Genomic DNA, 27730 nt, shown 5'->3' on the forward strand with positions numbered 1-27730 from the left:
ATTTTGTAAAGAAGCTACGCGCTAGAGGAGGACAATGGGGGTAAAGCTGCATTCAGAAAACATGGAAAGTATGAGTGGTAGTAGTGCACTATTGTAAAAACAATTAGGCGTCCTCTTCATGCGCTCTGCAATATTCTTGTGTTTTCAGTCTGAGCTCCAGTACACAAACGTTCTCTATTTGAAAGCTTTGTTTTTCCCCATATAGTTGTCGTGCAGACCTTTCCATCAGAGAACTGTGAGAACAAGTTCATAAGTCTTTTTTTGAGTGGTTATGTGAGTGGACATGGACCTGGAGGTAGGTAAAAGAGTCCCGTTTCTTTAATTAGCCCTGTGTCGAGTGAGCGCCATCTCACAGCTAATGCCTTCAAAGTATCCAAGCATCAACAGCAGACAAAGGGGAGAGCCAGAGCTCAGCCAGGGCACAAGAGTGCCACCACCATAGGAGGGAACCATCTCTATCAGTAGTGCCCTCTTAACAGGCCAGCCTCCATCAGGACCACCGCATCCAGCCCCAGAAGCCTCATGCACATGGGACTACACGGGGAGGCTCCCAACACAGAGATGGGTCTAAACTAGAGCTCTTTTAGTATAGTTTGGTCGCTTTGTGCCTGATTATAAGTTGGCTGGAGCTGTATTTCTGGGTGGAATACTGCTCTTCTCAATTATAACTGGCATAGTGTCCACCACACCTGCAAAGTCTGGTTGCGGGAACACCCAACCCGATTTACTGGCTGGAAAATCCAGGGGGTAAAAATCACTGGGGCTAGGGCTCCTCCCATGGCATGAAGGGAACATTGAGCACCCCCCCAAAGAGCCCACAGACTCTGCTTACGTTTGAAGCCCCCCCCCAAAAAAAATCCTTGTCTCCCACTCCTTGCACCTCACCGGTGTCCACTCCCATTTACCATCTACTCATAGGGGTGAGAAATGGAAGCTGATTTGTCTCATCTCTGCACGCGGATATGGACCAGGTAATTGCGGGTCCATGGTTTATTTCCGTTTTTGGGTAAAACAATCCAAAAAGCCGGATCTATGAATGGTGACACCAGCTGAAAAAGTTATTTTGGGCCTCATGGCCACCTCGTAATCGAGACTCTTCACTTTGATCTTTTCTGAGGTCTACACAAGATTGATATTAGCGCTTCCTAAAGGAGTAGTGATGGAAGGAGCTAGACATTGCTGCTCCATGGAGGGGGTCAGGCACAGAGTTGTTTGTGTGTCCTATGCGGAATCCTTTTATATGTAACCTGAAGGACCTCTGTGCGGTTTCTGAAGATGAGCATTATGGTAAATGTGGGATTAATTTTAACCAAGGACTGACACAAATGTAGAATTCTAACATGTACATAAAAGCCTTCATTCCTCGCAAGAGCAGAAATAGAGTCCCATGGAGAGAGCACTTGTGGCATCACAGGGCACGCGACGTGATGTCACGAGCTTCCGGGCACGTGGAGACAATAGAACCCGCCCGGGGGAGGCAGCCACTGCTGTAGAGGAGAATAGAGATCCATTGTGAGGCGCTATGTCAGGAGCAAGGGATCTTCTCAGGTTCTTGACTGGATCGGCTTTAGTTACATAGTAATTAAACTCCTCCAAGGAACTGAATCCACTCCATGTCTTTCCTGCTCCCCACCTTAGCATAAAAACATATGGTATCTCCCACAGAATGTTGCTGTAATGGCGCCGTGGTCTCCATTGTGACAGGTCCTTTGCATAAAAGGCTGGTAACCAGGGAGCTCCAGCAGTGGACACAAGGACACGAGATGGCGAGGCAGCACTGCTGGTGTCTGAGCTGTGAACAAAGAAAGGCCACATCCTGCGTGAGCTGACCACCCCCCTAAAAGGAAGCGGTCGGGAGAGGGAAGATGGAACAAAGGTAAATAAATATACACCAAATGAAAACTTAATTGAAAGCCAAACTGAAAAAACGAACTGAAACTCGCCTTTAAGGCTACAGTTGCCCAGGTTTAATTAGTTCATCCCACTCACCACTGAGACAATCCCTCAAAGCACCCTCATTCCATCCTAGTCTTTCAATCCCCTTGCCTTTTCTTCTCCTCCATATACATCTCTTCATTTCCCTACCCTTTATTTCTATTACACCTTCCTTTTCTTGCTTCATTGCCTCCGTATTCCATCCTCTTCCCCATTCCTCCTTCCTGACCATCATTGCCAAACCAAATCACATCTTCGCCCCATGTGTCCCTTCATAATCCTTTCTGTTCTCTCCTCTCTTCTTCCCTTCCATGTGCATCTGCTTCTCTCCCCTCTACTTCCTTATTCTGCCCTCTTCTTGATGCTCAGATATCACAATTGATACAGTCCTTTTCACTTATTCATATGATAACTTCCTTCCCTTCCCTCTTCATTCTGTTCTCTACAGGGAATGGGAGGGGATGGAGGTCAGATCGAAAATAGCTCAGCAGATAAGGCCCAGGAAACTTCACGCATGGAGAAGACGGAGGATGGTGCAATGGAAATCTAGCAAACACAAAGAGATGATGGACGGAGTGTTGAAACTTTTCAAACACTCACCCCCAGTCAGTTGGCAGGGTATGCCCAGACGTGGGTCCGTTGCTCACTTTGCCACTGGATTCAAGCTAGCCTGTCTGAAGAGGTGCTGTTAGCCCGAAACCGATCCCAGGATGCTTGATTCCGGTCCAGGGAAGACATGGCTTGGCAGTTCGGGCTGGACTGTTCCCATGAGGCACAGGGTCAACACTGATTTGCATATAGCTGTGTCTTAACTGGGGTGGCAAAGTGAGCTAAAGAATGATGATGGATTCAACCCAGATCTGTGACTGGGGGTGAGTGTTTGGAAAGTTTCAGCACGCCGTCAATCATCTCCTTGTGTTTGCAGTGGAAATATACTCATGCAGAACAGGCGCTTACATGGCTTTGCTAACTGCACGCTGCCCCAGCCACTACAGGGCCAGTAGGCCATGCTGACATTTCCAGGTCACAATGGGTCGAGTCCTATAAAACTCATTAGAAAGAGAGGTGGTGACTGGCAACAGCTGCTATGACTCTTGCTTTTGTAGCAGTTTTCTGCTCACCTTGTCCCCTCATGTTTATTATTTTTCTACTCCTCTGTCTCCCTCGGCTCTCCTGTTCATTCGCATCATTTTCTTTTTTAATATTTTTTTTGTTGATATTTACTAATTATGACCATGGTTACAGTGCAGTATAAGGTAAACCACATTTATAAATATGCTATACAAGGTGCAGCCATAAACATACAAGGCTAAGACAGTGTACAGTTTACACATCCTACAAGGGGCGGAAGGCACACGTATCAGAATTACAAATCATGCAATGTCCCATCTGCCTCTGGTGTATCCCTCCCGGTACCAGGCTTTACATCGTGAAGCCGCGGCAGCATGGGCGTATGCTCAGTGTCCAGTGTTTCCCGCCAGTACGAATGGAATGGTTGCCATATGTCCAGAGGCCTCGCAGTGGGTGGTTGTAAGTGTGCATAGGTGTCACTGTTGGTGTCACAGTATGTCATACTGTGCAGCCATGACTTTACTGCTGGTGTGCGTTTATTGTCCCAATTGATGGCCACTTCACGTTTGGCAATAAGCAACGCAATGGCGACAAACCGTCGTTTGGATCTATTCATTCACATCATTGAGTCGGTCAGTACTCCTGAGTCCTGCTTGGCATCTCATAACCACTCAGCATTTCCTCAAGGTGGCAGAGTCCGATCATCATCGGTTCTTGGAAGAGTTTCCAGGTTTTCCAAGTTACAATGAGCCTCCTTTGCTCACAGGGTAGGCATCTATGTCCTATCTGCTTGGTGTATACATATGGTGCTAGACATACCCTCGTTCTGGCACAGTTGTTCCTGTAGCTGTGGTGCTGTCAATGTATGACAAAGTGTCTCCTGTAATCTTGGTATTCAGTTCCTCCACAGACCAGGAGGAGTCAGTCAGACTCACTCTCTCTCTCTCTCTCTCTCACTCTCTGTCTCTTTCTCTCTCTCTCTCTCACTCTCTCTCACTCTCTCTCCCTCTCTCTCCCTCACTCTCTCCCCCTCTCTCTCTCCCTCCCTCCCTCCCCCTCCTCATTGCATTTTCCAATTAGTTGTGGTTTCCTTCATGGTTCTGGAGAGTAGAAACAAGGCGCAAGTTAACTCCTAAGGGGAGTAGGTGGAATTGGTCTCGCTATTCAGAACCAGATATGGAAAGGGTGTGACAGTGGAGCAGAGGATGTGGGAAGGCAGGCAAAGGAGGCGAAGAGTTGGAAGTTGAAGGGGAAATGGATGGAAGGTGAGGGGATGGATGGGAAGGGAATGAGTGGACAGGGAAGGTGGATGAGTATGTGAGAGGGGCAGAGGTAGGGGGGAAAGGGAGGATTTCCCTCTACTCTCCCTATCTTCCCTGGATATAGATGGGGTGGGAGGGAAAGGACGGACTAGAAGGACGATAGGAAAGGAAAAGTCAAGGAAAAGGAACTGATGTGTTAGGAGATAAATGTGGGAAAGAAATGGGAAGGAAGAGAAGGAAAGGAATGGAATGGAAATAGCAGGAGGAAGAGGAGGGGATTAGAAGGCAGAGGATTGTTGTGTTGTGGAGTGGATGGGATGAGATGGGAACAAATGAGAAAGGTATTGAAGCAAAGAGAGAAAATGGTAAAGAAGGGATGTAAGTTAGAGAAGGAAGAGGTGGGATAAGAAAAGCAAGGCGGGAATAGAAGGGAGGGGCAGAACATCAGGGAATGGATAGGAGGCGATGAAAATAAAATGGACAGAAAGAGAAAGGGAATGTGAAAACCAAACACTAATGTGTGTACCGCCATTTGCTTGCTACAGTGGATTTTATAACAGGACCACAAACCAAAACAGACCTGCCAATCTCTGAATGAGGGACTTGTAAACGAAGCATAAGTATTTGGGAATTATAAAGTTAAAGGGAAGATCTCAAATACATTGAGATGCCATGGCAGAGCTTAAATGAGAGCTGTGCTTTCAAACATCACTGCACTGAAGTAGTTTTGTAACAAAGAGTGGGTCAGATATGCACCTGGTGACGTGAGAGACTGATAAACTCTGAAAGAAAGTGTTTACTTCAAGTCATTGCTGTTCTAGTCTAGATTAACCCTAGGCGTAGTTCGCGAAGTAGCGCTACGCGTAGCTACGCAAAGTGCACTTCGCACTACGCGAGCTAGGCGTAGCACTTCGCGAACTGCGTAGTACCCTGTTCGCACTGTGCAAGATGCTGTTTTCAATGATTGCACAGTGCGGACAAGCTTCCAGCACTGTGCAATCATTGAAAACGGCATCTTGCACAGTGCGAGCTGTAGTTTTCTGCTGCTCGAGTAGACCACTCGCAATGAGAAACCTGACCTCCCCACGTTGAGAATCTCGCCGGGAGGTTTATTTTCCACGCTCGCGATCGCCAACTTGATGTTGCTGATCGCGAACGAGGAAAAAGTCTCGCCGGGATGTCATTTTGCTGCACTACGCTACGCGTGTTTGCACTGTGCTACGTGCAATTCACGTAGTGCGAAGTAGCGCAAACTTCGCAAACTACGCGAGCGTAGCGTAGTGCTTTGCCCAGGCTTAGTCTAGATATTACTTAATCACAGGGTGCGTGTATATTTTCACACAAGCCCTCTCAATGTTAGCTGATTTTTTTGTTTAACAGATAATTCATTTTAATGTCAAATTTGTGTGTGTTGTCACTTGATGTTAAGTTTTTCTATTGTTAGGAGTTTTTGAGGATTATATGAAAATCATATTCACTATGTTCGAGTTCGAAAAACTTTGGTACATAAAAAGAATATGATTATGAAAGCACATAAAAAAAACTATAAAAAAATGTGCAAAAAACCCGCCCAGACGTTTTTAGTTAATACACCATTATGAAGAATAAAATATGAATAAAATCTTTAAAATAACAGTATAAATGTTGATTCTGCAAAATACAACAATGATAAAAAAAAGGTATTGATTCATACATGCATCTATCCTATGTCCCTTAATGATTTCTTAATATTGGCAAGCAAAATCTTATCACTGGGAACTTGTGATAGATGTTATGAACCCTCCCCAGGTACTGCTGTAGTCCATGGAAAGTTTGGTATGATGTGTATATAGTGCAACTGTTGGATGGGACTCTGTCCTACTTCTTGTTATATGCCCCATATTTTCTTTGACCAGTTGCACTTTTAGATAACCGCGCTCTGTCGTATTATTGTCAGCTAAAATGTATAGGGCCGTTTTAACATCATTCAGCCGTGGCATCTTATGTAGGGGTGGGCGGAATTTGCGAAAGCGACTTTCGCAAATTATCGCGAAAATGTTTAAAATCTCCGCAAACACGCGGAAATATCACGAAGATGCGGAAGTTTTTTTCCCGCCTGTTCGCGGTATTTTCTGCGTGTTCGCGGCTCGCCAACTTACCCATGCGGTTGCTTGCAGGCGCGGCCATCTTGTTTTCACTCTTCTCGCGGTGCATGATCGCGAGAAGAAAGACGTGATCGCGCGACGCATGATGTTACTGCGGGCGCGAACTGTCGCGAGACAGCGCAAATGGCTACCAACAATCCAACATCTCGTGGAGAACGCGACCGGATCGGGAAAACTTGTCGGCGAACGCGGGGATTCAGGTAAGGCGATCGCGCGCGAGAATGTATTATTTTACAGCGCGAGCAAGAACCAAATTATCGCCAAGCTGCGGAATGCGGAAATTTTGACATTTTCGCGCTCTCCGCGTAACGCGAAAATGTCAAATTATCGCAATTTCCGCGAGTGGAACGGAAATTTAGCCCAGGCCTAATCTTATGTGCTTCATCTAGTGACATACAGTCACTTATATTGTCCTGGGTCAGTATAGCTACATTTTCCATTCAGATTGAATGTCAGAGCAGCAACGGTCTTGCATCTAGTAACGCTGCTATGGACTGTAAGTCACGTTCTAAATGAATTTTGTTATCGGTCTCAAAATCAACCTCCAGTATTATCATTCATAAAAATGTATCTTCCTGTATTTGCAAGGTTGTGTTGTCCCCTGAACCCCAGATTCATGCACCATATGTGGCTGCGGAAATTGTCTTGGCATTATATAATGTTATGACATCCAGTAATCGCTTAGCGGCAAACCTAAAGATAGCCTCATTATTTCTGGCTTTATCTGAGAATCTAAGGCCAAGATAATTAAAGTGCTCCTTGCTTGTAATCCTTTCTCCCCTTAAAAAACAGGGAGATGATCTCCCTTTTTGGTAGTGCATGACATTGTAAATGTCTTGCCCTTATTAATCTTCAAGTCAAATTTTTTTTTTTGTGTTCAAAAGATTTTATTGAGTTTTCATTTTAAGCAAAACATAAAGACAATACAGAAAAATATTATTGAGTGAAAATACCTAATCATAATATAGAGATACAAAAGCATCAAATGGATTGCAGTAGGTAACAACTAAGGGAGGGCGGCAAATCCATTCCGCTCGCGGAAATTGCGAAATTTTGGCTTTTTCACGTTCCGCGCGGAACACAAAAATGTCAAAACTTCCGCGATCCGCGGTGGAACGGAAATATGCAGGGCAGGATTCATTCAGGCACGATGCTCCTGTCACAAAAATTAAGCCTCAACAGGAAGCACTTACAGATTTAAATAAAGCAGGTGCCCAAATTTAAGCTCAAATTCAGTAATGCATTAATCAGCACAAAACATTCGTGAGCACGGTCGAGGGTAGGCAGGTGTGCTGTCTCCCCATATCTACCGTCAACAATTTGCTGTAATCCTTGATGGAGCTCTGTATATCCATGACTTTCTCGAGCACAATCCCTGTGTAGTTCCTGACACCAGGAGGTTCTGTCTCCTCATCTGCTGCTCTGATCGGTCTCTGGCCCTCTATAAACAGGAGGCATATGAACTGCATGGAAGCCCCGCCCGTTTGGCCCTGGCCCACACACCAGCGGTGTGCAACGTCTTCCCGCCCTTTCCCCCACTATGATGGACAGCTCACTCGAGGGACCCCGGCGCCCGTCGGCAAAGTTACAGACACACATGGTCACGAGAGACAACTCTTCTGGCCCTTTACGCAGCTGTAGTGTAGGAAAGCACTATAAATTTACCCAACGAGGTAGCACTTACTGATTAGCCAGTAGAAAGTACTCTAGTTGAGTAGAGGTATTGCACAAAATGGTGGCATCTTATTGGGTAAATATGCAGGGCAGGATTCATTCAGGCACGATGCTCCTGTCACAAAAATTAAGCCTCAACAGGAAGCACTTACAGATTTAAATAAAGCAGGTGCCCAAATTTAAGCTCAAATTCAGTAATGCATTAATCAGCACAAAACATTCGTGAGCACGGTTGAGGGTAGGCAGGTGTGCTGTCTCCCCATATCTACCGTCAACAATTTGCTGTAATCCTTGATGGAGCTCTGTACATCCATGACTTTCTCGAGCACAATCCCTGTGTAGTTCCTGACACCAGGAGGTTCTGTCTCCTCATCTGCTGCTCTGATCGGTCTCTGGTCCTCTATAAACAGGAGGCATGTGAACTGCATGGAAGCCCCGCCCGTTTGGCCCTGGCCCACACACCAGCGGTGTGCAACGTCTTCCCGCCCTTTCCCCCACTATGAAGGACAGCTCACTCGAGGGACCCCGGCGCCCGTCGGCGCGGTGGCAAAGTTACAGACACACATGGTCACGAGAGACAACTCTTCTGGCCCTTTACGCAGCTGTAGTGTAGGAAAAGCACTATACATTTTCCCAAAGAGGTAGCACTTACTGATTAGCCAGTAGAAAGTACTCCAATTGAGTAGAGGTATTGCACAAAACGGTGGCATCTTCTTGGGTAAATATGCAGGGCAGTATTCATTCTGGCATGATGCTCCTGTCACAAAAATTAAACCTCAACAGGAAGCACTTACAGATATAAGTAAAGCAGGTGCCCGTGTTGAAGCTCAAATTCAGTAACGCATTAATCAACCCAAAATCTCCGTGAGCACGCAAAATTTCGCGTGTTCGTAGAGATTTTTTGCCGTTTCGCGAAATTTAGCGAAAGGCAACTTCGCAAATTCCGGCCACCCCTAGTAACAACATTACAATCACTCAATGAAAAACAAAAAGGGAAAGGGAAAGGAAACAATTATAACACTATTGCATTAACTAGCAAATATAGAGCTACTATAGCGAAAAATATTTGTCTATTATAATTGCAATAAAACTAGATATAAATATATAATTAAGAAGATAAATATATATCAACAGGTTTCCAAAAAGAATGATAAGAGTTAGAATTATGACCAATACCGGCTAAAGATAACTGAGCTCCTCTTCTTGTAAAAGTCACCCATGACCACCAAGCATGTAGTGATAATAACGAAACATCTTTCCAACAGAATGTAATGGATTTTAAAGCAGCTGATATTAGAAAAATAAAACGTTTACCTTCTAAGTCATTTAATTTGTGTCAAAACAGCAGATTTGCATATTACCATTTTAAATGAAACATCATCATGAATAGTTAATATCTTTTTTATAATATCCCAATCGTCTGTCCAAAATTTAGCAACTAAAGGACAATCAAAAAGCATATGTTTTAATGAACCCGGATGTAATTTACAGTGCCAACAAGTTGAAGATTGAAGGAGTTTAGCTTGAAATAAATGTAATGGAGTCCATAAACAGTTAAATAAAATATAAAAATGAGTTTGATAAAGTGTGACAGGTAACCAACCAGAAATATTACTAAGCCAAATATCTTTCCATATATCAACAGATAAGGAGAGCGAAAGTTCATTATTCCAAAATACTGAAATTAGATAATTTTTTATATAAAATAGAAACACCATGAGATGATGTGGAAATAGTTTGACTTTAAATTGATAAGTCAGCTTTAACATTAGAAGGAATAACATGAGGAATTGAATCTAGAATTGAATTACATAAATATTCATATTTGGTAATATCAGACTGAGGTAAACTAAATTTTGTTTGTGGAGCATCAAATGATATGACTGCATTGTTGTAATAGACATCTTTAAGATAAAAAAATACCAGCAATAATCCATGAATACCAAAAACCTATATTTCTATTTAATTTAATGACTGTGCTATGCCATAATGACATGTCTTCTGTAGTAATGGGAGATTGAAAAATTGAGTCTAAAATCATTAAAAATCAATTTAGTGGATTTAAGAATAACCAATTTATGAAAAAATTGTGATTTATTAGACATGGTTAACAAAGTGGGTAATGGAAATGGAGTAACTATTGAGTCCTCGATAAGAAGCCACTTAGGAGGATTATTTAAAGAGGAATGGTTAAACCATATGGAACTTTGTTTCAAAATGAAAGCTTTGTGATAATGAAAAAAGTCAGGTAAACCAAAACCTGCATTACATTTGGGCATTTTTAATTTTATATAACTAATACGAGGTGATTTTTTATTCCAAAGAAATTTGGAGTGAAGTTTATCAACATCTTTGTAAAATTTTAATGAAAACTGTGTAGGAATCATAGCTAGAGTGTAGAAATTTTTAGGAGCAATAGTCATTTTAATAGAATCCATTCTTCCCCCACCATGAAAGGTGAAGTGAAGACCATTTGGATGTTTTATCTTTAATATAATTAAAAATAACGTCACAGTTCAATGTTATTGTAGACTTTATGGATGAAGAGAACAGAAAACCAAGATACTTCAATTTATCTTTTTGCCAAATAATTTCATTCATAGTTAACATATCAGGAGTACAATAAATATTTAAAGGAAAAACTTCAGTTTTATTAGTATTCAATTTGTAGCCAGATACTGTGGAATATTTCGAAATAATGTCTAATAGGGGAGGGATTGAGGATAAAGGATCACTAATAAATAAAAGTACATCATCAGCATATGCTAAGGTTTTAATAATGACGTCCTTAATATTGATTCCCTTAACCCCTTCCATGCGGGGCGGATTCCCCCGCTGTGCTGACCGTTACCTGCGCGGGCGTGGTCATGACGGAACGGTTCCGTCATGAGCACAGCTCAACCGACGCTCATGACGGAACCGTTCCGTCATGAGCGTCGAAGGGGTTAATATTATCACAATTTCTTATAGAAGTAAGTAAAGGTTCAATACCTATAAGGAACAAAAGTGTGGAAAGGGGGCAACCTTGTCTTGTACCTCTAAAAAGGGAAAATTGGTTTGATATTTGTCCATTGATAAATAAACGAGCAGTAGGAGCAGAATACAGAGCAGAAATCATGCGAATAAATGTGTCACCGAAGTTAAATGATAATAAGGTATGGAATAAGAATTGCCAGTGAATTTTATTAAAAGCTTTCTCAGCATCTAGTGTGAGAATTCCCGATGGTAGAGATATATTGGAAGCTTGTTCAATGACATGTAACAGAGTTCTTGGATTATTAGCAGAATATCTATTCTTCATAAAACCAGATTGGCCTGGATAAATAATAGAATCTAACACGGGACAATCTAGAAGCAAGTATTTTAGCGTATAATTTACAATCTTGATTAATTAAAGAGATAGGGCAATAATTTGATACAAGTGCGGGATCTTTATCAGGTTTGAGAAGTACAATAATTAAAGCCTCAGTAAAAGAACCTGAAGTAATTCCTGTAGAACTAAAAAAGGTAAAAAGTTGAAATAAAAAAGGAATAAACTGTAATTGAAATTCTTTGTAAAACTCAGCAGGAATACCATCGGGACCAGGAGACTTATTTTTTTTAAAGAGATTTTATGGCTAATAGAATTTCATCTTGAGTAATGGCAGAGTCAAGCCCACTTTTATCTGATTGTGAAATCTTGGGTAAACCACACTTAGTTAAAAAGGAATCAATCAAGGAAACATCACTAAAATTGGGTTTGTTATAGAGGGTAGATTAAAAATCCAAAAATTCATTAACGATATCATTGTGCGATAAAGCAATTTTACTATTAAGGCCATGAATTGAACTGATTTGCGTTTTATCTTTTTTTATATACGCAAATAGCTAAAAGTCTGCCGGACCTATTGGCATTGAAATGATACTTGGCTTTAGGATTGAATACCAGCTCTTTTGCTAAGGATTGAATTAAACTCATATCGAAGTTTTTGTAATTTGATTCTATATTGAGAGTCATTAGACGTAATAAAAAGTCTCTCAAATTTTGCTATCTGCTTTTCCAAGTGTTTAATATTTGCATTAAAAGTTTTATTTTCGTGGGCCAAAAGAGAAATAGTTACACCTCTAATATAAGCTTTAAAAGCGTCCCATCTATTAACCATAGAGGTAGAACCCTCAGGGTTAAGAAGGAAGTATTCCTGAATGCCATTTAAGAGCTTAGTTTTATTACGTTCATTAAGAACAATGTCAGTATTCATTCGCCATCTAGATTGCTTTGTAAAGGAAGAATTTAAATTCAAAACAAAATAAATCAAAGCATGATACGAAAAATCAATGTTACCAATCATAGGAGTAATGACGGAGTTAATTAATGGCTTAGAGACTAATACATAATCAAGCCTAGAATGAGAATTATGTGGATTAGAAAAGAATGTAAAACATTTTTCTGTAGGGAAATGTTGTCGGCAAATATCTACTAACTGTGTGTTACTAAACTTGAGATAATAGCTAATGCCGCAAGCGACCATAACCCTCTAAAGCTTTCTTTATGCACCCCTATTAGTGGGAATCACCCGGTCTGGGATCAGCCTATAGAATATAATAAGAACCAGGGTGTTACCATAAAATGGGGTAAAATAGATGCTGTAGGTCTAGAGGAAAAGATCTTTAAAAAATGTAGGACTGAAATTGACTTATGTCAAATGTCCATATTAGACCCAGAAAAGGTTATTGGGAATTTTGAAAAATTATGTGGGCATGTGGCTGAGTATCTTACAAAACCAGCAGGGAAAAAGAATACAAAGTGTTTTAGATGGTTTGACTCCGCATGTTCCGCCTCACACAAATCCCTAAAAGCGGCCCTTATGCAAAAACCAAGGAATAAAGACCTGGTAAGATCATCTAGAAAAGCCTATAAAGAAGCTATTATAAAAAGGAAGCAGGAGCTAAAAAATTGTGCCTGGGATGATTTAGAAAAGGCATCTGAGCTAAAAGATAGTAGGCTCTTTTGGGACGTAGTAAATCGTCCTCTGTTTAAAAGTGATACCAAGGAAACCATAGCGATGCAGGTTACTGGTGAATCCTGGGAAGTTCACTTTGGTAAAATCTTTAGCCCCAAGGCATTATCGCCCTCGGTTCTGTTGGATGACCCAGGAATTTTGGTAAAACCATCGACAGCTTCGCTTCTTAGCTCCTCGCTCACACTGGAGGAGGTCGAAGAAGCCCTGAGGAAAGGTACATCACTAAAAGCCCCGGGCCCTGATGCCGTTCCCTTTGGACTTTTTTAAGCACAATATGGAAGTATGGGCCCCGTTGCTGTTAAATGTCTTTAGGGCTGTGGTTGTTGGTAGTATCCCTGTATCATGGAAGAAAGCAGTAGTGGTCCCGATCTTCAAGAAGGGTGATAGGTGTGACCCCCGATGCTATCGACCCATATCTTTGATTGATGCATCCTGTAAGTTATTAGGAAGGGTTATCTTGGCCAGACTGGAAACCTGGGCTGATTCTGTTGGTTTAATAGTGAACTCCCAGTATGGATTTAGAAGTGGGAGGGGGACGGTCGAACAGTGTTTAAATTTGGCACTGATTATGGGCAAGTACATGAAGGCAAGGAATTCTGCAATCTACCTTGCCTTCATGGACTTGTCCAGCGCGTTTGACACTGTCTGTAGAAGTAAGCTATGGCAGATGATGGATAGCATGGGCTTTGAAGAACCGTTGGTTACGCTGCTCCGCAGATTGCATGCTGCAACATCCGTGGCCATAAGGTTTGGACCTGGGGGTGAAATGACAAAACCGATTCCCTCAACTGAGGGGGTCCGTCAAGGGTGCATCTTGGCACCGTTTCTATTCTTGGTGTATACAAATGGATTGGAGAAATATTTGCTGGACCACTGTTGTGATTTTCCAAAAGTAAATGGTAAGAGTATTCCCATTTTGTCATATGCAGATGACACTGTTCTAATGACCCTTACTGGAAATAGCATGCAGACATGCTTAGACGCTTTTAATACCTTCATGTTGGACCTTGACCTAAAGGTTAATTTCGCAAAATCTTTTGCGATGGTCTGTGGCCCAAAAGGGTCAAAATCTAGGAAACTTATGGTGAATGACTTTACCATTGAAAAGGTGGATCATTTTAACTACCTGGGAAATCTCTTCAACAGTAAACTTAGTTGGGCTCCATTAATGAAAACTCGAGTCCAGAGTAGTACACGCGCTATAGAAGGTCTCTTCCGCTTTTGTGGCAAGTTGGGTCAAAAACCTGTTGCGCATCTCAAAACCCTATATACATCTAAATGTTTATCTGTTGCCACTTATGGGGCAGGAGTATGGGGGACTGAGAACCCCTCAGTCATACAGGTGATGGAAAACACATTTTTAAAAAGGGTTTTATTGATTCCATCGGGTTCATCAAACATCTTTTGCCACAATGAAATGGGAATGACCAAAGTGACTGATACTATCCGTCTGTCGCCTTTATTACTTTGGTGCAAAATATGGCTATCGGATAACCTCCAACTCTCCAGAGAAATTCTTTTAGATTGCATGAGCCTGGACAATGTAAAACAGATTCCCTGGTTGTCATATGTTAGTGACATGTTGCATAAGATAGGTTTGGGCCATGTTTATGAAAATCCTGAAAATATTCAGGGAAACACGAAAGCCCAAATTAAAGCATGTTACTGGAAATCCTTAGATATACCTAGCTTGGGAGGCTCAACAAGTTGTGTATCTAAGGTCCAGCATCAGTTTTATTTAACTTTCTCGACAAATATCCAATGGCGGTTTTATCTTACAAGGTTTAGGCTAAATACACTCCACTTCCTCTTTGCCTTCCCCAAACAAGGGGGTTGGTGTGAGAGGCTACCCCCCTGTCCCTGCAACAATAGTGTTAGACAAAGTACTATACATGTTGTCCTTTTCTGTACTTTATACCAAGAACCCAGGATTAGATTTATTAAGCCTATCCTGAAGGGGCGACAACCATGTACTTATAATGAAGGCTATGATTATTTGCTGTCACTATCTTCTGTTGAAGTTTGTTGTGCTATGTTGAACTTCATACGAGCATCGCTCCGGATTAGGAAGCGTTATGGATAACTTAGCCTGGACTTGTAATTTCCCATTGGTCTTTTTTGTACTTATGCTGTATGATGGTCTCTTAATCAAATTTTGTATTACAAATGGCTCATTTTAAATTATGTATTTTATATTCACTTTGTGCTTTTATGATTCTCTGTATGAATCGAATAAAGATATATTGATTGATACTAACTGTGTGGTTTGAATAAATAATTTAAAAGCATAAAAATCCTTAGGAGGACGCAATTTAGTAAGAGATAATCTATCTAATAAAGGATCAAATAGAACATTAAAATCACCTCAAACAATTAGAGGAACTTTTCCCAACTTTAAAACTTCAGTTGTGAGAGTAGACCAAAAAGCAGGATCATCTGCAGTAGGACCATAAACATTTAGTAAAAAAATAACTGAATCATGAACTTTAATTTTAACTATGACATATCTCCAGTCAGAATCTGAAAACTTACTCAAAATTTGGCAATGTCATTTTTTTGAAAAAAGAATAGCCACACCATTTTTTTGCCAACTGCAGGAGAAGAGACAATATTATCAACCCATTTTTTTTTCATATATTCTAAGATTTTGTCATCAATATGGGTTTCCTGTATAAAACAAATATCTGCCTTGCAACTACCTAAGTAGTCTAAACTTTTTGTACATTTAACTGGATGACGTAAACCATCAACATTTATTGAGACTACTTTATTGTTATGAATATTAGCCATGATAAAAGAGAAAAAGAAAAATACTTATACGGTCCCAAAAGCGAGACTTATTGGCTATGCCTAGCGGCCGTGCGGCCGTGTAAGTGATCGCCATTGCGATCACGTTCAAACATCAAAGCGGCTGTGTGGCCGCGAAAGTGAAAGCAATCGCGGTAAAGTGCGGCGCGCGCGCCCGTGCACATGCACTGTAGCTCTAGGCTGGCCTGGTAGCACTTTTTGGAGCCCTCTCAATAAGTCTCGCCAGACCAGCGCATGCGCTGGGTCAGGCGAGACCTAAAAAAGGTAAAGAAGAGGAAAGTAAGAAGTAAGGAAAGAACATGAAGAATAGTAGCTCCAGAACAGGCAAAAAGGAAAGGGTAGGAAAAAGAATATAAAGACTAACACTCAAAAGACAAAAATGACAAACAGAGAAACATCCATAGAATGCTGCGAAAGATGTGACTGTTGTTCCAGAAACAATTTTAAATCTTCTGTGCATTGGAAGGACTTAGAAAAATTATCTCTCCAGATGTGCATCGTTGAAGGATCAAATAAGCCATACTTAAATCCAAGACTACGCAGTTGAGGACACAAATCAGAGAAATCCTTGCGAATATTAACAGTCTCTTTGGCGAAGTCTTGGTGGATAAAATTTTTATTGCCATTTACCATTAAAGATGGAATTTCACGTGCCGCTTTCCTTATCAAAACCAAATGATGATGATGAAGAACCTTAAAAATCATTTGTCGTGGCTTGGTATGATGAGGATGCTCTTTATCTATTTCAAATTTCTCTGGAAATTTAACATTTAAAAGACCAGGAAGTAAATTCTCCAGATATAACCTGCAATTGGAGCCTTCAACATCTTCTGGCAAATTAAAAATACGTAGATTGTATTGTCTGTTACGATTTTCCATATCTAACAATTGAGCAGACATAGGGGAGATTTTAGCCACAAGAGGTGAAAAGGCGTCGATTTTAACCTTGTTATCCTGTATTTTAATGGAGTTATCCGAGACCCTCTACGACATGCTAGCCATATCTTTATGCAGATTTTTTATTTCTGACGCAATATTATCAGTGTTGGCATGTAGAGCATGAAGTTCGTCGAGAATTAAGGACAAAGAGGGTTCGCTTGATTCCACCACTTTAGACTTAACAGGAGGAGGAGAAACCTTTTGTTTCCTTTCATTATTGGGATTTTGTGCATTTTTACTCTCCATTTTCGTAATTTAAATAAAATGAAGAAGTAAATAACTGTAAAGCACAAATAAAGAGGATACATGGAGAAAAATGCAGCAAATAAGGCTGGTGCAGCAGCTAAAATGGTCTGTGGGAGTGGTTAGGCCAAAGACAGGTCCTTTCCTGAAAGCTTGCTCCGCCCCCCTGACTGGAAATCTGGGCAGTACCTGATGAGGCGCTCCAAGCAGCCACCAGAGGAAGCAGCACACTGCACTTGAAGACTTTAGTGTTAGGAAAACGCACATACAGCCGCAGGTAGGCTTCACAGGACTGCCAGCAATATTTAAAGATAAAAAATAATGCAAAAAGCTGATATTCGGCATTAAAAACGGCTTCAAAACGCGGAGATCACATCGCGGCGGCCATCTTGTTTTTGCGCGCTCTCGCAAATCTGTTCAAGTCAATTTTAATGATAGTTTGAAGGCTGGCTGGGGTTAAAGCTAGAAGTATAGCATCATCAGCATACAACAAAATTGGTACCTGTCTAGCCCCTACTCTAGGGGCATCAGTACCATGTGATTGAAGCCGTTCTTCGATGCCACTGATATACATAGAGGAGAGAAACGGGACCAGAACCGACCCCGTCTTACTCCCCTATGAATGTGAATAGAATAGGTAACTTCCCCCTGTGGTCCAAATTGTACCTTGGCAGAATAATGACTGTACAAGTGAGCAAGTAGTGCAAAGATGTCTTTAGGAGCTCCCAAATCAGGTATACACCTCCATAGCTTGCTATGGTTTCACCAGATCGAAAGCACTACTTAAATCCATAAAACACATGTACAAATTGCTTAACATGAACTTAAGATATTCACCAATTAAAAGATTTAAGTTAAGGCGTTGTTCAGTCTTACCAAGTCCCCTTCCAGTACTGAAGCCATACTGTGAGCTTAAGATTATGTTATTGGCCTCAGCCCATTCCTCCAATCTCTCTAATAGTACTCTGCCCAGTAATTTTACTGAGAAGTCCAACAGTAACATTGGTCTGTAGCATATGGGGTCCTGTTTGGAGCCTTTTTAAATATAGGAATGATAATAGACCCTGACCAGGTGGGTGCTGTATATCCCTTTCCAGCGCCATTACACACCTGTATTAAAACGGGCACCCACACATCAGGGATTTGCTTATATGCATCGGTCCATACCCCAACATGTCCAGGAGCCTTCACCTGCGAGGATTTAACTAACACACTCTGAATTTCTTCCATATTAGAAGGTAATGACAAAATAGTCGATGTTTGGTGGTTGACAAGCTACCCCTGAAGGATCAATTGTAGATGCAAACATGGTGGAGAAGTGGTCTATCCACGCTTCTGCTCTTACAGAGTTTTCTTAATTCAGGCTAGATTTATCATTGAGGAATGGGGTGTTTATTGTTCTCTGAAATAGACTATTGTCCCTGGTGTGGCTTCCTGTATCAGATTTGCCCAAGCTATGTCCAGTAAATTCTGCTTTCTTAGCTTTATAGCCTGTTTATATCTTGTTCTACTCAGTATGATGGCATCCCGATCCCTTAGGGATGCTTGTAGATGTTTAATTGAGAGCCTGTGTGCCTTAGAGCACTGGCTGTCAAACCACCCATAGTTCTTTTTGCTGTTAACTCTTACCACTTTGCTCAAATGATGGTCAATTGATTTCGAAATAGCAATATAGGAATTAATAACTGTAGAGGGTTCTGGATTATCCTCCAAACATAAATGAAAATTATCCTTATTGCCTCTCACTAAGTCACGCATAAATTAGTCTGGGTCGACACCTGCCTACTTATCGATGATTGTTTTACTAAATAATTATGTACAATGGTTTCCATCTTGTTTTTAGCTGAAACTGGGAACTCAAGTGATAACTTAAGAGGGTTGTGATCACTTACACAATTTTTACCTATCTCCAGATGGAGTGGTGTTACGCCTTTATTTATAGAAATTAGTATGTGATCTATGTTACTCTGGCCACTGGTACCTGTAAAAAGTCAATTGTTGGTTGTCGACCCCCCCTAAGAGTAGGGACCATAATATGCATGTCAAGTCCGGTCACTAGCCTATTAATATTGACACCATACTGACAATGTTTAAAGTGGTCCACATCTTCATCAATGAGGTCTTCTTGCCCACATACCTTATCAAGGGATATAGAACATTTAGGCAGGTTAAGATCTCCTGCCCAAATGATAAAAATATTCTTATTCTTATCTAACAGAAAATTCTCCAGACCATGCTCCACATCAATTACAACCTGGGTCCTATGTTTGTTGAAAATGTTATTATAAAAAACAAATAATCATGAGATCCAAAATACCAGCCATGCTTAACAGTACCCGTTGAAAGTGTGGAGGGACGAGAAACGTTTTACCACTTCGGGTTGCGGCTGTTGTGGAGATCAATGTCAAATGCCGCCTCTTTGCTCTACCCATTCTTGATGCAGTGGCCGGAGTGCTGACTGAAATAAAACATTTTATTGCCATCTCAATGATGGAACAAGCATCTTGAAGGCAAACAATCTCAGTCCCCTTGACATAATTTCCCCAATCAACATTTGTGGGTTTATTTGCCAAACTCGCAATGTTCCAAGATACAATATCCAATGATTTTGATGGGTACAGGACCAGCTCTATAGGGCAAGAATGGATATGTCCTACTGGGGTTATGTCATGGGAGTGCTCTAATTGTGAGAGATTACCTATATTACCATTCGGCTCAAATTCACTAGGAGGCGAGTTCGCATCTGAGAACTTGGGGAACTCATGCTCCATCAACAAGTTACGGGTGACGTGAGAGGTCGCAACATCAGAAAGTCAATTCAACTGGTCCAGGTTTGAAATAGGGGTGAACCTGTTGGAGGTATGGATGGTGTGCCTGGAAAGCCGTAAGGTGATAAACCTGCCTGCAGTTTGTAAAAATATCCCTAGGTTCTCTGCCAAGTGTGCAACTGTACTAGCACATGTAGCTTTGCTAGAAAGAGGGTCAATGGGTCAAAAGAAGTTCATCAAAGTATGTAAGGATGTTAAATGTGAAATCGTACAGTAAACCAATCCAATAGCAACGATTGGTGAGAATAGTAATAAACACTGAATAATCAGGCATATCAATGGATGACCTTTATCAACTGTGCTCCCCTCAAGATAAAGACACCCGGCATGCAGGACCAACCTGCATGGCATGGAGCCCAAGACTCTTGCTACCCTTTGGAAGTGTAGCACCTCCATCAGTCCCTATCTTGCTCCTTTCTAGGTTGTTATTACTGAGTGCCTAGGAAGACTGGCCAGCACAGGGATGGTACAAATAGGACTGGCAGATGATGAAGCATGACACCAGGTGGTGTGTGATGCCAGTCCGTCACTTTTTGTAATGTGCCCACTTTAGCACTTTTCACTTCACATATACTCGGTCTTACTCTAGAAGCAGTCTTCACTGTGTTATACATGTTAGTTTGGAGGCTGGCCGTCTTCTAGTGCCCTACTGCCTCTGGTTCCTTCCTCAGGCCTTTACCTGAGGTCTCTAGTGGTCATATACGTAGTACAGCCTTTGGCTGTGGGAACAATCACACAGGGCATTATTACTCGAATCAAGAGAGAGGATCTGCTAAACTTCGTTGTTGGTCCTACAATAATAGTACTCAAGTGGAGTCTGTTATTTGTCTCACACAATTATCATTTTCTTATCCTTGCTCTCATACCCTACATGATGGAGACTGAACTAGCCTTTAGTGAAGAAATGTACGCAGAAATTCTAAGAGCACCATCACTACTGGCAGAAGCAGTAGTAACAAATACAGTCAAGAACTCTGAGGAATGGGAGATACTAACCTCAAAAAAGAAAGAACAGATCCGCACAGTTCTCCATGGGGCCTTTATGACAGAGTACCTCAGGAAGAACACAGCTCCAAGCGGTCTCATTGTCACTAATGAACCCAGACTATTCTTAAACAATAAAGAGTTTCGTATTGATTGGTCTGGAATCGCATGGAAATGTACTAAGGACTGGCTAGCCCTTATTATTAACACAGCGAGAGAACTGGCAGATGCCCTTCTGATAGAGATTCAACAGAGTGAGGGACGGCTTAAAACAACAGTCGATATCAAGATATTCAAGAAGAAGCTTGATGAGATAAACCAAGATCACTCTGAATATCGTGAATACCTAACCCAGAGGAAGATTACTAAATTGAAGAAGGATGTAAAGAAGTTTAATAGGGATACCATCTACCCTTATACTACAGATGAATATTATGACCAGGCACCTCAAACACAGGCTGTGAAGAAACAGCAGCGGTTCAGACCAACATCCCAAAACTGGACTTTTAGTTCCGGAGATGACAGAAGCACCTCAGGGAGCAGCGACGAGGAAAACATAGGAGGACCGGTCCATGGAATGAATCGGAGACAATTCCAGAACCATCAGATGTATGCGCCACTTATGACCCCATACAACTACTGGCAACAACCTTACTACCCACCAGGCTTTGGCTATCTTCCAGGTCCCCAGCCTTTTTTATCCAGGGGCAGGGGCAGAGGAAGGGGAAAGCAAAGACCAAGAAGAGAGACCAGGGTCCAATAGGAAGACCAGACACCCGAAACACCGGGAGCGGTAACAAGGAGCAGGGGGAGAGGCAGTGTCGCATCGACGAGCCGGGAATAACTAATATCGTTAACCTGAGCAACCACCAACTTTCCAAGGACGAGGAGTCCATTCTTCAGAAGGGACTCGGATTCGTTCCTACGCCAAACAACGACTCATTTAACCTCCATGCTGAACTTGCCCAGTTTTTTAGAAAAATTAGACTGCGGGCATTTTTTGGAGAAAAAGATGTGGACAATCAGGAAAGCGATGGTCATACTGACCTCAGGAAGAAGTCCACATTCACGCGACCATCACAAAATGTTCCTTGCCATGTCCTCACTTTCGAACAGGCGGTCCTAACTGAAGTAGAGAAGATCGATTTCCATAACACAAACGGATTCCAAAACCTCACAAAGGGGGAGAGAACAGCCTTGTTAAATTTGAAACAAACTAACAACATTGTTATAAAGCCGGCTGACAAAGGCGGGGCTACAGTTCTTCTGAGCTCTGCGATGTACTAAACGGAGTGCTTGAGATTACTTTCAGACAACACCAGCTATGAAGTGTACCAGAGGGACCCTACAGCTCGACTTCAAAGTCGCATTAAAACAATGATCTGCGAGGCCATCAGTAATGACTGGATTAAAAAGCATGAGGCAGAATTTTTAAACAACGATAATTCCAGGACTCCACGGTTCTATATTTTGCCCAAAATACACAAAAACAAATTTCCACCACCGGGCAGACCAATTGTCTCGGGAATCGGATCCGTGCTAGAACCACTTTTACAATTTTGCGATTGGTTCCTTAAACCTATTGTTCAAACCTCTAAATCCTATCTTCGTGACACAAAAGATGTCTTATGCCACCTTCGGGATATGTCTATTAATCCCAGTGAAGATATACTGATAACTATGGACATAGAAGCACTCTACACGAGTATCCCACAACAACGGACACTGGAAGTAGTTGAGCAAATACTCCTTGAACAGGAATGGAACTATGTTACACCAATCAGCTTCATTATGGAATGTGCCGAAATTGCCCTCACTGAGAATTTCTTTGATTTCAACAATATTATTTACCATCAAATCAAGGGCACTTTGATGGGCAGTACCTTTGCCCCAAGTCTGGCATGCCTCTACGTCCGCCAGTTTGAGGAGGACCATATCTTTGCAGACCATAACCCATTTCTCACCAAGCTAAGAACTTGGAAATGATTCATTGATGACGTCCTGATTGTCTGGAGCGGTACAATGGAGGAAGCAACTCAATTTGTGGAATGGGTGAATGGTATTGACACACATCTTAGATTCACACACACCATAGATAAAGAACACGCTACCTTCCTTGATTTAGACATCCAGCTCACGGAGGAGGGCGTTCGAACTAAGGTCCACACGAAACCAACAGACAAAAACAGTCTGTTGCTGTACGAAAGTTACCACCCTAAATCCCTCAGGCAAAATCTCCCTGTGGGACAATTTCTGCGCATCCGCAGAAATTGTTCTGATATATCAGACTTTTTGTCACAAGCTGACTCACTCGAGGAGAAACTTGTGGCAAGACACTACCCCAAAAAAGTGGTACGCAATGCTAAGAAACGTGCAAAAAATAACCATTGAGAAGCACTCCTGGAAGACATACAAAAACAAAAAACAGACAGGACGGTCTGTGTTACAACTTTTACACCTACCTCGAACAAAATCCAAAACATAATCAAGAAGAAATGGCATATCCTTAATACAGGCGCTATCACATGGGCTCAGCCCCTTTTTGCATACAAAAGGAGCCGCAATATTAGGGACGAACTAGTCAATGCCAAAAGTCCCTCATCGTTCAGAGACGATCAGTCTACCCTTTGGAACCACGACCGCCCCAAGGGACATTCACCATGTGGCACATGTGTGGCCTGTCAATTCACCAGCACAATGAAAGAGGTCGACATAGGCACAAACAGACCTTGGGTATTGCGCAATTTTAGCAATTGTAACACTGAGAACGTTGTGTATCTCCTGATGTGCTCTTGCCACTTGATGTATGTGGGTATGACTACAAGAAAGGTCAAGACACGCATCAATGAACATCGCAGCACTTTCCGCTGCAAAAAAGAAAATACAAAACTGACAAGACACTTCCTCGAGAAAAACCATACAGACCGTGATCTTAAATGGACTGTACTTGAAGTGATGAAAAAGAGGAAAGGGAATCTTTCCCATGCCCTTCATGTTAGGGAACAACGCTGGGTGTTTCGTTTACAATCATGGAAACATGGCCTTAATGATGACATCCCGTGGCTCCAGATGAATAAATAGCCTTTCTGTCCCTGAAGGCCTGAATCACTACAATATCTGTGCATTGCCTTTGACTTGAAAAAAATTGCATAGAGTGCATGCTCTTCACCGGCAACCTCCCCCTTTTTCAACCCCCCCTTTTTTACCTCTTGCCCCTTTTTTTGCACACTAAGCCTTTGTGTTTTAGTGGTTGCCTTGGGAATCAGCATAATACCGGCACGCTCTCCCATTCTAGTGATTTTGTGCAATTCATTTCGCAAAATGTTTGCTCACGCTTCCATGCGTAAGCTTTGTTGGCATTACAGTCATGCCCCCTTAAGGCTCATGTTTCCTCTCGCAATTCCCTGCCCTCCCCATATTCAGATAGTCTTAATGCGCCTCTCCACTCCGTGTGTGGAGAGATAGGCGGTCATCATTACCCTAGACACGTCCCACTCCAGGCAAGTCCAGGCACTGCTGCTTGGGACACAGGAAGCTGCATGTCATCACGCAGCGCCACTTCACCTGAGCATGATTAGGTCGATTGTTGGGTCACGCCCACTACCTAGACACTATTTAAACTCCTCTTTCCCAGTGCTAAACCATCGCCGGGGAGGATGGACGTATAATCTACAGGTGATTCCGTGGAGAGCGCACCTTGACGAAGTAAGTGTGTGAGTGTATGAAGAAAGAAGGCCTTTCCAGGACATCTTCCTGAGATGGCCCACAGTGTTTTCTGCTAGCATGCCTCTGATTAGTCACTCTCTTGTATTCCCTAGAGTTTGACTACAGGGGCTCTCCTCATTCCAACTCCCATGGGGCAAGTAGGTTGAAAGAGCAGGGTAAGACCATAGATAATGTCTTATTATGCTATTTTTGTCAGAATGAACACAGATGTCTGACACTGTATAGCTCACCTTATAGCCACACACTACAGTTTTACGTATGCGTATGGCTCATGATTGTTTTGACCGAGTTTATGTTTTTTGTAAAATCTACACATTTCATTATTGTTTGTTTGTGTGTTTTCTCTCTTCACAGGTTAATGTACCCTCTTAGTGTTGAGTGACCATAGGTCACCACACGCAGTGGATAGTCGTTGATCAGACTAGGAGCCCTCCCTTTTTCTATTTGGTCCTGATGAATGCCACGTACCTTTTTGGACAACTGGCAGAAACATGTCGACCTCTAACACAGCGGCGATGGGATAATTAAGGTCCCTATTCACTGCACTTACGTTTTTATTTCCATCTAGTCACCACATTAGAATAAAAAGTTGTCAGGTGCACTATTATGGCTTTTTAAACTCACATTACCCTCTGGGCCCCCAATGAGTTTAGAAGTGCATCCCTATCTCTAGGTGTATGCCCGCCCTCCACCAAACACGGTTTTTGGAGGGCTAGGACTGGCAGATAATGAAGCGTGACACCAGGTGGTGTGTGATGCCAGTCCGTCACTTTTTGTAATCTGCCCACTTTAGCACTTTTCACTTCACATATACTCGGTCATACTCTAGAAGCGGTCTTCACTATGTTATACATGGTACAAATAGCCACAAGAGAGGAGTTTTACATTAGGTCTTAGGTCTTTTCAGGACCCAAAAGGGCCAGGCAGGAGTTACTGTATTGCCTTGCCCACTTGGGTAATCTAAACTTACGCACACCACTTACTTACACAGAAACTCCAACACTCCTCTGGAGGTAAAATGAGCTTTAGTATCGTAGACAAAGGCAATAAGTCACTGAAGCTAGTAAGTTCTTAGGCACCAAGTGAAATAATGAATACACCACACTATATATATATATACACAAATATGAGATCTGGAATGTAGATATATAAACAGTTAATGTACAAAGCACCTCACCAGATGCGTCTGCACCGGAGTCTTCAACATCCCTGGCCAAGCACCGAAAACACCAAGTCGGGAACCCTGTAGAGACTGGGGCACAGGAAGTAATCTCTCCGGGCACCAAAGTCGTCCCACAAGTGCGTCCACTCCAAGGCTGAGTTCCTGACCTCCACCTCACGGACACCGCTTTTTATAGTTAATTCAACACGTTCGAGAACCCTCTAGAAGGCGTTCTCGCCCATCTATCCATCATAGGTGCTGGCCGCATCTCTGCGTCAGACCCACCCATACAGACCTGGCCAGATTCTGCTTGGGTGCGCCGAGGCAAAAGACATTCCTTTCCCTATTTCCGGCCTTGGAGAGCCTTGCACAGCGCATCTTCCCTATGTCCTAGAGATAAGCATAGAATGCACAAAAACAAGCTCAAGGCACAAAATAACCTCACGAGGTATGTCTTGCACCAGCTCGTACTGGTTTACGTGAAAAACATGTTTGTTACTGCTGAAGTGTAACTACAGGTCAAAGCAGCACAAAATGGAAATGCAATACAACAAAATGGAAGACCAGAGCATCACATGGAATCGAGGTCAATATGCAGTTTAGCACATGTAACGTGTAAAATGGCAAATGCAATACAGATACATGAGGATGGAGGAAGAGCAATGGACTCTGGGCATCAATCCCAGCATGAAGGCAGGAAGCCATCCCCCAGATGAGGTGGCTCTGGAGCGAGCAGGCTAAGCAGACTAACAGTGGCAGAATGGGGGAGAGTAGGAAGTATAGGCCAGAGAGGAAGAGAAGGAAGAGCCTCCATTGCTCTTCTGGGGCCAAGAAAATGGTGGTCGCCAAGTTCTGTGAAATGAATTGTAGAGGCAGAAGTTTCATTACAGGGAGGAATATGCTCTGTAACAGTCTTTCCCCTCATACTAGAGCTCTGCCCTTTCTGATCTCCTTTAGGAAGGAGCTTCAAACATTCCTGTTTAATAATTAAGGTTCTCTTTCCAGGCTTGTGTTCGAGTGATGTCAGTGCCAAGACACCTCAGGGTATACGAGCGCTCTACACATTTTGTAAACATAACAAGGGTAAACCCATGGCTCTCTAGGCAGAAAAGCTGCGGAAAGGTGGTGCTGGTAATGAATTGGAGGAAGAATCATGCTTAGGGGAATTCAGGACTCAAGAGACGAAAGGGTGGTGTGCAACACAGATTGCCTGGGAGAATGAAGAGGCTGCATTGGTATAGCATACAAGGAAAAGTGCAAGATCCCAATCCAAATTGAATCCCAAACCTCCCCTGACCACCCATTTAAAGCCCTTAACTACCAGCCATTCATGTAATCAAATCTCTGAATCAGTTGATGTATCAGTGACTGGCCCGACCAATGCACAAGCTCCACCTTCTGTTCATCCCAAGTACAGACACCTACCATAGGGCAACCAGCACCCAGAGCAAGCCACAGCCCACAAAGACCATGCAGAACTCCACAAAGAAGATCACTACACCTGACCATCTCTGCAAATAAACCTTCCCAGGCACTCTAGGAACATCCCATGAAGATTCACCTAGAGCTGCGAAGGCTGTAGGGGAGAGGAACAAAAAGCACCTGAATGCCAGCACCAAACTGGGAACACCTGAACACTGGCACCATGGGAGACTAGCGGATCAAACCTCAGCACCACCAAGATTCCTCCACACTCCAAAAAACAAAACTCCCTGATGGAACACCCCAGGCTGAAGTACTCAGTCTCTCTTAGAGTATCTCAGTTTCAAACTCAGCCTCCTTTATTCTTCAATCATGTACCCCAAACACTGTGCAAGTCTCCTGCAGAGCTTCATCTTTTGTTGGATGGTGCAAAACTGTCTATCCACTTGGGTGGTGGCCTTGTGTCTGGGTGGTGACTCCAATATGGGTGTACACTCAAACTCCCTGTGGGTTTTGCAATCCTCCTAGTGCA

The sequence above is a fragment of the Triturus cristatus genome, chromosome 12 (genome assembly GCF_964204655.1).
Source record: "Triturus cristatus chromosome 12, aTriCri1.1, whole genome shotgun sequence".
NCBI classification, from domain to species: Eukaryota; Metazoa; Chordata; class Amphibia; order Caudata; family Salamandridae; genus Triturus; species Triturus cristatus.